Genomic DNA, 12710 nt, shown 5'->3' with positions numbered 1-12710 from the left:
GCAATATAAAAGCAGAAAATTCAACAGAAAATTCGTGAATCGAAAAGGAAGATAACCTAGTAAACGGCACAAACGGTACAAACCACGGTACTCAGATTCGCGGCAAGTGGAAGTGAAATATCCTTTATTTAACGAAGATAGAGATTTCGTACGAGTGTTGGACGAGGAGAGGTTTTCGTGCGGCTGGCTACCCCTTGAGAATTCTCGCAACCCCCATTAGAGGAAAAGATACACCCTGAAGAATCCAGCACTGGCGATGCTGCCGGATGGTTGGCGTCAATAATACCAAAGTGACGTAATCCTTTTGGAGGTTCGTTATTGGAGGATGTGTCATCCAATGGGGAGGGGTCGATACGGCAGCTGGGAGGCGCGCGCGGTCTCAAAGTGTGCTCCAGGCACGCGTTGCGGCACCGAGGTTCGGCGCGCTAGTAGTGCACTGCTGGAATCACCACGACGAGGTAGGTTACAGAGAGGCGATATAAAGAAGAGAAAGAGAGAACGCGAAAGCAACGGGTGATAGAAAAGGATCAAGTTAGATCGAGTGAGCGCGCAGAGAAAGAAGGAAGGGTGGGACACACACTCTGTAGTCCTCGCGCTAGCGTCAGTTATTCGGCTTGCCGCTTGCTTGGCGGGTGTAGTGCGCTTATATATTCTTCAACGATTGCTACGGCAGGCCGTTGACACGCGAATATTTTTTAACGTATCAAATACATAAATATTCCATAACGCATTGTCGTTCTGTTACGCGACAACAGAATAAAACTTTGGACAACACCTAGTGCCATACCGCGTAATCCCCGTCCCCTTGATGCCATTTGGACTCGCTCGCATTATTTGGATTAAGATAATGCAATAGTAAGTACGACTGTTTCCTTCTCTACGATTATTGAACGCTCCTGGCTAGGGATTTTTTTGAAAAATGCCTCACTATAACAACATTATGCGTTATAAGGGATTTCGAGTCTTCTCGTCAATACTAGATAATTTGTAATTTTTTGATAAAAATTTTATAAATTTACTACCTTGAAAAATTTTCTATGGTTTTTCGTAAAGTATATGGATAAAGACTTGGATTTACCCTTACGTTATATACTTTTTCATACGTCTTTCATTTTGTTCTCTTCGAACCTTTGTATTTCAGTCGTCTAAATGTAGTGTTAAAACGTTTTAAAATGTGACTGTTATATTTCTTCCAAATAGCATTAAATAGTATTACTATTACTATTACAAAAGTATTGCACTTGTATTATAATATTTCCGTAAATAAGAAGTTTATAGTTGTCGACTTTCGGCTAGGAAATTAATCGATGCGAGCGAACAGCGTAGTAGGGGAAATGAAAGATTTCAAAATATTGCGTGATTTCCGATAGGATAAACGACACCGCGAACATCTAGGGATATTATAATGTTCGGTGTCTTTTTAAAAGACGAACTGGTTTGTCTCTGTAATTGTTCAAGATCAGGTATATCTTCGGTATAGGTCAAGTTCAGGGGTCAATACCTTGTATCCGTTGAATCTCGAATAAAAGTGAATGCCGTAAATGTAGCAATAGCACCGCGTACCAGCAGATCGATGGAGGTGCCTGGTGCGCTGGTGAACTTGGAAATTTCCCTAGCACACGCGCACTTCCTGCACCCGTGATATTTGCGTATCCGTTATATACACCTTGCCCTATACGAAGTTCTCCGTACACATATGTGCTTCTATTAAATCTTAAAGTACAGCAGGCGTCTCGGAACACGATGCATAGAGAGTATTTGACGAGTGACTCACCGCAATTTAGGCGTATTGTGTGCAAAATGTGAAGGATGTTAATCCGGCCGAGTAACTTCCTCATATCCTGGCATACGGAATAATGAAATCGAAACGAATTTCTGTGAAGGATTAAATATATGGTGAAACCGAAATTGCTAGAGTGAAATCAATGAACGTGAAAGAGGTCCATTCAAATTTATATGCTAACCTAATCTAAAAAGGACCAACATTGCGTTAACGTTGTTGCAATGTTGAAACGCTTATTGAAATATTTCTCATCTCTAATGTTTTTAGTTCATTTATGTTATTGAATTCTGTTCTTTAATATTATTATTATAAAAGGAAATTTCATTAAAGTGTTACTTAAATATTTCTTTCTTTTTTCATCTAGATCTTACAGTTCAAGAAGTTTTGAAGAAATTTAGAAACTTACACGACCATAATAGTTACTTTTTTCTTACATTTTAAATATTTTGTTTGTTTCTGATTTGTATAACGAACGTCTGCAAGATATCTATTATAGGAATAGACTTTTATACCTTGATGAGAGAATATGTAAATTACTTGACATTTTTCAATAATTATACGTTTACGCAACTTTCACGCATTATTTCCATACTTGATCCTTAATAGGTTAATGTGAAGGACTAGAATTTATTCATTTTATTTATGTTATGAGAATTTAATTTTATTGCAATGAGATTGACTTGTAAGAAAAAATCGAAGAACTTATACAAAAATAAGAAGTAATTTTGCTATTTTGCAATTCGATTGCAATTGATAATAATGGCTTTCAATAATGGTCGTACGATTTCGATTAGAGCAGTTTGCTGAAATTTTCCGCGTTTTAACACTTTCATATCACTTTTTACCGTGAAAAATAGAGATAATAGCGCTCGATATCATAATGCTGATAATACACGTGCATAATCGAATAATAATTATGCTCGGTTAAGTTAATGAAGATGCACACCGTCGAATGTTGAAAGGAGCATGATTGCGAGTTTGATGAATAATATCCTGATAATATTAACATGCCAAAGATATTTATTACATTTTTTCGATCGATCACTTTCATGACGAATATTATTGTATCGTTTAATATTATCCGTCATTGGAAATGCAATTACTATTAAACAAGACATGTTCCTTTAATTTACTATTCAAGTAATAGAAGATCGAATTTACTACTATTACTATCTATTTATAATTGTCAAAAATTTAGCATTACTTTCTTTCTATGTCGGTAGAAAATTTGATGTTACCATTATTTTTAATTTACTATTTAAATATTTCTTCAATTTACTATGCAAGCAGTGCAAATGAAGAAATATACTAAACTTAACATTGTCACAATATTTCTACGATTGTCAAAAATTTAGTATTGCGAATATCTTTCTATAATTGCTAACAATTTACTATCTCTCCATAATAGAATATTTCTCTGCAATTGTCGAATTCTGTTTGAAACTTCTATTGAAAATATCAATTTGTTCGTGACATGGAAACGTGTTGAATCTCTGCCAAAGCAGCGACTGAACATTGCGAAAATAGGGGTGATGTAAATGGATGAACCAGCATTCGAAAAAAAATCCATTACAATGGAACAGACTGATAGAACGAAACACAAACTGATGTTCCGAAGCAGCGACCCAGTTACGTAGACACCACCTATAGGCAACGACCTGATAGTACCTCCTATAGTGACAATTTCTTAGATTTGATTTGATGTCTGTGTGTAAACAAATTCTTAACGATCGTTTCATAATGATTATAAAAACGAAGTAGTTAAAAAAAAGGGACATGAACAGAGGACGAAATTATTCAGAAGCCGAACGGAATCTTGAAGAATCGAGCAGCTGTGACTGAACAAAAGTGAAATCAATCACGTCGATTAAAAAATATTCCACTCTCTTACGTCCGATTTGAAATAATTAAGAAAGTAATAAGCAAAAAGCAAAATTAAGAAAATAAATCGACCATTCGAACAGTATTATCCAATTCAAAACAACCTAATGAAATTTTTAATTCCACATATTGTTATTTTTTAGATTAAAAGGTTGAAGCGAAGAAGAAAGTAAAAGTAAAAATTATTAATAAACCAGGTGAAACCTTCAGAAGTTGATCATGCGAGGAACCTGTGTACGCAATTACGTCACTTTTTAAAATTTCACGTATTTCGTGTTTGGAAGACATCTGAGATGGAAAAAATTTAGAAAATAGGATAGAAGAGGGGTTTGAAAGGGAGGAGGCAGGATTATTAATAAACCAGACTATTAAAAATCGATCATGCAAGACGTTCGCGTGACACGCGTGATGACCTGTCGATATGACAAAAATTTCACTACAGATCACTAACAAGATACATGATATGATCGTGTCGGTTATTAGGTAATAGTGGATCCCCTGTCGAGGATGCTTTGACCCTGATGAGGCTAATAAAAGTGACATCATTATCGCTTGCCGCAACGAGCTTTTAACCTACGTGGTTCGCTCTGATTTTCATAATCTGGTTCGCATCATCGTGGATGCTTTACCCCCCATTAGTCGTTGTCTCTTCAGTTAGCGCTGCAGTATGACAAATAGAGAAAGTTTATTCTCCTTTCTTTTCACATTCTTCTCACTTAAGTTCTGGAGGAAGGCTATCGTTCGATAATATTTCATAAAATCAAATATTGATATAACGGTTTTGCAATTAACTCATTAAGGGGATTAAACAATGAAATAATGTGTAAAAATTGCATAAATGTAACGTTATTAAAACCCAACAGAAGGCCACTATGAATCAGAATGCACATAAAGTAGTACCATAATTTGAAGAGGAAATAGTTTAGCATAGCGCTATGAAATCATTCAACTTTTTCAAACGAATAAATAACGAATAACGAATAAATATTGAGCAAATTAGAATTCTTTTTCATAATCATAATATGAATTCACTAATGTGAATTAACTAAAATGAAATTGAATAATTAGAAAGATTAAATATCCTTTTTTTAAACAATCAAGGACCAACGTTCCGTTAAGACATTTATTTTGCAATTACATTTTAGTTAATTCACATTAGTGAATTCATATTATGATTATGATATGTTTGAACAGAAAATTTCATAGGCGTTGTTTTCAATTAGGTTACACTCTATCTTTTAACATTGTGAATTAGGGGTTGTCTATAAATCACAGACGATCGTTTCATCGACAATGTTTTTATTGACACGATTTCACTGACACCGAGTTCATCGTTGATGTTTATTTATCAAGACGCTGAAACCATCGACAATCATTTCACCGATATCATCTCTCGCCAGCAATTATTATGTTTACCGCCATATGCTATCATCGAATATGCGTCTGTATCCAAACGTTCATTTCCGCGAATAAAAGAATAAAGAGGAGAAGGAAAATGATAAGAGTTACTACGACATATTGTTACTTCAACAGTAACATAAATTATACGCCGCCTCTGATTTTCATAACTTTTTAATACGTTGTCAAAATCATCATCCTGAATTGTGTTGTGGTTTTAATGGGGCGTATGAATAGTAAATCAAACGCGTGGGCGGAGAAGGGGCTCTGTCCCGTAGAAAATCTAACTTCACCCACGTTCATTTCTATCTAAAATAAAATTTGATTTAGATCGTGCTGAGGGATTCAAACCCTGTCCCTTTCTCCGCCCACGCTTTTACTTCATAATACATGTAGGTACATAATTCTTTAAATACACGTGCATGTATGTTCACTAACGTTTGTGAGTCACCTTTTCTGTCGAAAAGTCGTAAGAAGCAAAGTTACAAGAAATATCAGTAGCATAGATTTCAGCAAGAAACAGGAACGAATATAGCTAAGGGTGTGTAATCAACAATAACATGCGTCTACAAATACAATGATAATTATCGACAGGAGACGATATCGTGGAAATGTTTGTCGGTAATTTAGTGATAACCTGTGAAAGAGAATGTTAAAATTGTATTTAATACTTTTGCCATTGTTATTTCTTCAACCTAGATTTTACTTGGTCCTTAATGGGTTAAGATGTGAATTAGACGAATAGCATGACAGCACGGGTAAAAGATGTGGGCGCGGAGGGGTTAATCGACGTTGTTCATGGATAAAAATATCCAGTATCACTTTACGTGAAAGTAGGATTAATATTGTTAACTTATCCTTGCGTACACGTAGATAGATAAGCGTTGGAGAGATTGTGGAATAGGAAGAGGGTAAAAGGTGTACGTACCCCCCACTTAGACTTTTGCCTTCGTAAAGTAGAGCGATGAAGGTCACACTGTGCGAGCCACGTCAGCTGCAAAGATCCTCCGTATCTCGATAAACTCGAGGTCCAATGCCTAACACTCCGCTCTTCTTCGTGGCAAACACGAAAGTCGCACCGGAAATCCCGTTGGAGTTCCTTCGCTTCTTTCTTCGAGACAAAGTTTAGAATACTAAAGCGAGGTATACATAGAATATCAGCGGGATGGTATATAGATTCATTGGGGTTTGAGGTGGTTGAATTTATCAGTTTGGAAGGTTTTATATCTTTCTCTTAGAGTAAGTGAGTCGAAATGTAAAATATTTATAACACAGAAAGAATTTTGTCTTGAGAAGACATTTTGTCCAGAGAATACTTTTTTTCTCTTTTTTTTTTTAGAAATATATTTTGTATTTGTTGAAGTTTGTAAGAAGATTGTCAAGAAAGAGAACCCTCCTTAATAAATCAGAAATTATTGAATTTTTTGAGGAATTCTGTCTCCTATAATTTCTATCTTCTGGTTATGAGATTTGATTTGAATTCTTCTAAGATTTTACATTTTTTTCTAATATTTCGTAAGATAACGTTTCAGAAAAAAAATCTTTGGGCATCTTCTTTTTGAAAAATTAATAAATTGAAAATTACTGAATTTTCAAAAGAATTCAGCTTTCATCAATGCTCTGATCATACGATCCCCAATTCCAAGATATATTGATTGTGAAATTGAATTTAAATCCTTTGAAATTTGTACGTAATATTTAAGAATTTTTTACCAATAAAATCTTCAGCATTCCCACCCTAAAAACCTGAAAATCGCAAATAGCTAAGTCTTTAAAAAATCTCTTCATCTCGCAATAATTCCATTATAAAATTGTTTGCTCTTTCTTCTGTGAGTTTCATTGGAATAACGCGAGTTCTCTGATCGGTCGAGGCACATAGTTGAACCCGCTTGAATCCATTGAACGTCATCAAGGTATTAGAGAACATTTCTCGTGGGCGTGCGGAGTGCTTCGTACTCGGTGGAATCAGCTCGAAGTGTGGAACGAGTCGGAATTCGAGTACCTGGAAACGTTGGTACGGTGCAAAGTGGCGTAAGGTCGGCGTGTAAATACGTACAATGCGGCAGTGACGTTGTAATTATTCATAGAGCTGCCGTCTAGCCACGTTCAATCTACCTGACAATTCCACCGCCAACATTATCCTTCGATCGAAGTCGATTTTTAAAAAATCTCCTTCAAGCCATGAGAAACAGTCGTTGAACGAATGGAAACTTACAACAGACCGTACCGCGACGAATCGTCTAGCGGTTTTGTTTTTAAACGGCCCTACTTACTTCTTAACGTTATATACCTCGCGATGAATCATCGGTCGAGAATCGCGAGATGATTTCGCGTGCAAGTATGAGAGGTGTTCTCTGCAAACTGTATGGCGGAGAAAGGAGTAAAGCTTGTCTTTTGACACTAAAACTGTATTAGTAGATGTAGCTAGATTTGCTATTATTTGAATTGTCAAAGTAATTTTTAGAAGAATTTTTCTCCGTGTTTGCATTTACATTTTGAAGTTAGATATTTCTCGTGTTCTCTGTGGTGATCATCACTTCCGTGTTAGCAATTTGAAAAATTTAGTCACCTTATGATAACTCTTTTTCCTCTTAATTCAAATAATTAAAATAATATACATACATACGTACGTCGGTATAAATATTTTGTAGATTATGGTGCTAATCATTCTAGTAGGTTCTAATTATTGTCACGTCATGGTTTCTTTTTTTCGTATAGCTTCGCGTATACGTTTCGTAGGGTGTAGACAGCAGACTTAATTGCCATGATGTGGCTTCTTGGTAGTTTTAGCCTAAACAGTCATCGAGATAGGCCCTTGGTATCTTCGAAAGACTACGTAATCTCATATTCTCTCCAGAATATTATATCATTTTTTAATTCCATAATATTATACAATTCAATTTTATTAATATTTTGCCATATAGATAAACTGGATCGATGATTACTCGAATGAAGTTTCACCCTTGAATTTTTTTCTTCTATAAGAATTCTTAAAGAATATACATTTCATTATAAAAAGTTTTAAACATTTGACTGAACGAATAGTTTTACAACACAATAAAGACGTTGACAAGTGTCCCAGAATTTTGGAAAGGCTAGAAACGGTAAAAAAAGGTTGAACTTAACGACCCAGTTAAGCTATGGAGTGTAAAGAAATATGTTCTTTCTACGAAGAAATAAATCTGCTCAATATATAGGAATCTATACTGACACTGAAATATGCCTATTAATTTTAAAATTACATGTATACATATTTTATTTTAAGAAGAAGAAGAGGAGGAAGAAGAAAAGAAGCAAAGTAGATTATTTTATATGTACTTTGTATGTATAGATCGTACCATGTGATGCATGGCATGAAAACTAGTCCGTTAATTGTATTTAGCTAGAAAGAACCTTGCCTTGAAACGGAAAACATCAGACGCATCACACGAGTTCAAGAAGACAGCGAAACATTGTAAAACAAGATCGTGGAAATAGAGCGTTAAAAATCGGCGTCATCGGTTAGACGAGTTCAAGGAGCGCGATTCCAATCTCTCGGATCGAAATTGAAGTGGAGGATTCGTTGAATTGGATCTGAAGGACCGAGGATTGCCTCTAAAACGGCTTGAATAAACCATTCTGGAATTAAATACAAAGCTTCGTTCATATTCGATTATTCAGACGGATTTGCATCAGACACGAGATAAAAGCTAATGGGACTCATTGAATTCAATTGCATCCACCGATTCAGAACACCATAATGGAAAGATATTTAACAACTTCTGACAGAAGGTATATGCCGATTCCAAACACGTAAAGGTAAAACGAATTAAATGGATGAAAAAAGAAGAAAGAACAAAAATCTCGCATTTAGACATTCTATAAGTATAATTTATATTTAATCATAGTATAATAGAAATGTTCTGTAAATATGTGACTATTAGATACATAAAAAGAATATCTGAAATTAATCTCTTTTTTTCAAATAAAAGGCGAAGAGCCAATCGAGGATCAATTGCTGACACAGGTAAAGCTATAAGGAGAAGAATTAGACAAAAGCCTAACACATAAATAAGTAATAATTCACAAAAGAAATTTCCATGATTTAAAAAAGAAAAATAGTTTATCATAGTGTTACAAGTTCTTCATAAAATTAAAGTTTAAGGCAAACGCAGAATATCAGAAGACTGAGAAGGATTACGTTGACTGAGAGAATCAATGCGGAAACATTGTTGAGCGTTAAGCATACATTGAATTTATTGATCGGCTCTGTAAAACTATAGTTTCAAGTGTAATAAAGGGATTACGAAAAAAAAAAGGAAGAAAGGGAAAGATATCAACTAAATGCCTGGAATTCCTTTTGATAATTATTACAGAATTAAAAGAACATAATTCAATAATGCAAGATAATTGAAAAAAAAAAAAGAACTGCAAATGGAATATCATACTGACGAAATGTTGAGCCTTAACGGGTTAAAAATATGATTTTACGTATGACTACTTCCAAACATAGTCCTCTTCCGAGTGACATCAATGTCCACGATGAGAAGAGAGGGGGTCTTGCTAGCCATAAACTGGTGGTTCAATTTTCAATGCACTCATGGGCAATCGAGGGACGGAAATGAGTTTAACAATGACTGCGGAGAGACGATCCGGTTGCATAGGTGCCCTTGACAGTGATAAATAGATACTGCAGCTGGCAGTCGCCTTGTCGACTAGGATATTCATATCTCGCCATTCGTATCAGTACCTTTTCGGTGATCAGTTTCGTTATATTGCAATCTCTTACTTCGTGATGCAATCACGTTTAAGAGAAATACAAATTCACGTGTTGTCGCTTTTATCACTTAGTACCAGCCAATTTACCGTATTACGGTAATAACTATAAAATCGCGAATAAACGACTGTTTGTACGTTCGTTTCATAAACACAGGGTGTCCCAGTAATCATGGTAAAAATGGCAACGGAGTGATCCTACGTGAAAAAGTAAGTTGGAAATATAGAATAGAGCTTCTTCATACGACGCTTCGTTCCTTAGAAAACCAAATTTGAAAATTGATCAAACGCGAGTTTTACAAATACCAATTTCCCTCTATATCTGTTCAAATTACGTCCTCTCGAAAACGAGGACCTAAATGGACAAAGTCTGTTCTATGTTTTTGACTTACTCTTGCATGTAGAACAACTATATGCCGATTGTTCACTGATACCCAGTCTAACTCGCGTTATACTAGACAAATGTTCAAATTCGATTTTCTTGAGAACTAAGCCTTTTCGACGAAGAATTTTATTCTACATTTTCGTCTTAATTTTGAACATCGGACCATTCCCTAGACGGAAGTACTATATTACGTGGCATATTAGACACCCTGTATAAAAATATATAACTATATAGAAATTGAAAGTTCTTGCTGATAATAATAATAATGAAATGCAACGCAGTCGGTTCTGAACGATAAATACAGTTCTTTTTCCATGAATTTGGTAATTTTACTGGAAGGACAGATGAATATCGGTACGTAATAGCGAGAGAAATTTCGCCAACAGAAATTGCTAGTAGTTCGAGAGGATTTTTTTGGGTCAAGGGAATTCTACGATTCATGGAATCGGTATAGTAAGTAACTATACCAGGATGACCTTAAGTCGCCAGCATTTTACATCTTGTTCCGCGATGTCGAATGTCCAATTGTCAGCAATGATAAAATATTCTCGCGTCATTACGCAATTGCAACAGTGAAAAGAAAAAAGAAAGGAAAAAAAACTGATTCAGAAGCCACGTTCACATTCGTGTGACCAAAACATTGAGTAAAAAAAAAACCGGTATTACCAGTGGTATACTTATATAATACGCGCGCTTTATGCTCGTTCAAGTACGACTGTTATGTTCATTTAAATTATATATATTGATTAATTGTTTTGTGCTGGCGGCAAACTTTGTGTTCTTGCGTCTCATAACACAATGACGAACATTTAAGACGAATGAAATCGAGTGATCGAATAATTCTGAACCTCTGACGAATTTCAAACGATGGAGCCTGACCCATTCGTGGTATGCAATGAATCACGTACCCCTGGAGCATATTATCGATTGCTCGGTAGCAGGAAGTTCTCATCGGGGTCAATTTTCTTGAATTCGTTCTTGACGTCTTGAGTGACTGCGTGGTTGATTTTTTGTCGAGTTATTTTTAATAATATTCATATTTCATGATAGTATTACTCTTTGTGACTATTAACGTTTCTAATGTTGCTTCGTTCATTTTCATTCGATATTATTACTGGATTTAGTTATTATACTATATTATATATTCATCTATTATCAAATATTCGTTGGATTCATTGGACATATTAATTATGCAATTTACGTATATTATCATTATATTATCATTATTTTGTCATTATATAACGTTATGTACGCGTGGTCACCGAAGGAATAGTTTTTACCGAGTAACATGATAACAGAGAATTGAAGCGTAGTAGTAATTTCACTTATTTATTCCACAATGGAACGATAAGTCACTTTCGTTGAAGATACGAGTTTTCAATACAAATATAACGATACGATTGAAAGAAATAAGAGAATTCCAAGGTAGATAAATTACTCACATCCAAAAATGACAAATTACTTTGTCTTCTCCAATAAATTTAATTTATCGAATGAAATACTTATCGAATTAAAGCTTCGAACTAAAAATTCCATCTGGAAGTTCTACCAAAGCTCCGGACGTCGAAACGACAGAAAACCCATTAAATTGTTGATACAAAGTCAAGGACGTTGACACGACTAACTTCGTCAGTATACTCCCTGATACAGGATTCGCTCAGTACACAATATAGACCAGCTCTGAGGGAAACAAAAGTGACGAACCAGCAAAGCAGTGCAGTACAGTTCTTTGTTCCATTGTGTTTCACTGGCGACGAGGCAGGGTGTACCTGAGGTGTCTCCCTGTGACGTTTGCTTTGTGTTCGGGCAGAATTTACTTCTTCTTCGTCATTACCATAGTCTGAAGGACTTGTCGCGGTTTTTTTTCTCTCTCTCGCTTTCTTTCTTTCTACCTTTTTCCTCGCTTTCTGACACGAATAAAAGAATAACCGAGAAGGAGAGACACGTAGAATACTACGCGTGTGTGCACGTGGTTAAGAAGCAAAATCGTAAAGAAGTGTTCTTGACTCTGGCGTGGATTGCCACACGGGGGTGTTATCATGGTAACGCTGATAGCACGACCGTGGAAGGTCGATACCTTCCTCATTTGGTATTCCAAGGCAAGGGCATGCCCTATCTACCATCCTGGCATACCAACTGCGACCCCTGTTTACTCTTTCCGTTTTCGGTAGCGTACAGCAGACACAATACATGCAGGTATATGTATGTCACGATAAAAATAGAAAATTTTGAGAGTTATACGTTCACTGGACAACGCACGTATCTACGTAATATTTCTGATTCGACATAGAAATATCTGGTATTCATTGAACAGACAAGTAAACGATGCAACAATAATAATGCTATTAATATCGTGATAATTGATAAATATCGTATAATGAATATTAGTAGTGTTCTTTCTAAGTAAAATGTCCTGTCTGATATCTTTTTATTATTCAAGGTATTTTGAATTATTCCACGTCCTCGTGTTTTTTACTTCCTACGTGATGTCACATCATACAGGTTGCT

General features: G+C 35.5%; 3 protein-coding genes across 9 annotated transcripts in view; 1 reads left to right on the top strand and 2 right to left on the bottom strand.

Annotated features, from left to right (window-relative positions):
* Nucleotides 1-12710, bottom strand: part of LOC132905161 (mitoguardin) — a 41128-nt gene that overhangs the window by 5095 nt on the left and 23323 nt on the right. Inside the window, exon 1 of one of the 3 annotated variants that reach the window (XM_060956178.1) lies at nucleotides 84-368. The exons of the other annotated variants lie outside the window; for them this stretch is intronic. The gene's annotated coding sequence lies outside the window, so the exon portion shown is untranslated. Of the gene's footprint in view, nucleotides 1-83; nucleotides 369-12710 lie in introns of those variants that run through there. 3 annotated transcript variants of the gene reach the window in all.
* The window catches only part of LOC132905164 (protein unzipped), a 32224-nt gene continuing 20017 nt past the window's right edge, over nucleotides 504-12710 (top strand). Inside the window, exon 1 of one of the 4 annotated variants that reach the window (XM_060956184.1) lies at nucleotides 504-855. The gene's annotated coding sequence lies outside the window, so the exon portion shown is untranslated. The other 3 variants (XM_060956187.1, XM_060956186.1, XM_060956185.1) reach the window with 3 other exon arrangements.
* Nucleotides 10293-12710, bottom strand: part of LOC132905165 (alpha-methylacyl-CoA racemase) — a 35369-nt gene continuing 32951 nt past the window's right edge. For both annotated transcript variants that reach the window (XM_060956188.1, XM_060956189.1), the window contains one exon: nucleotides 10293-10305. The gene's annotated coding sequence lies outside the window, so the exon portion shown is untranslated. The remainder of the gene's footprint in view (nucleotides 10306-12710) is intronic.

Source organism: Bombus pascuorum, chromosome 3 (genome assembly GCF_905332965.1).
Source record: "Bombus pascuorum chromosome 3, iyBomPasc1.1, whole genome shotgun sequence".
Lineage (NCBI taxonomy): Eukaryota > Metazoa > Arthropoda > Insecta > Hymenoptera > Apidae > Bombus > Bombus pascuorum.
This window is presented reverse-complemented; position numbering and strand designations above follow the sequence as displayed.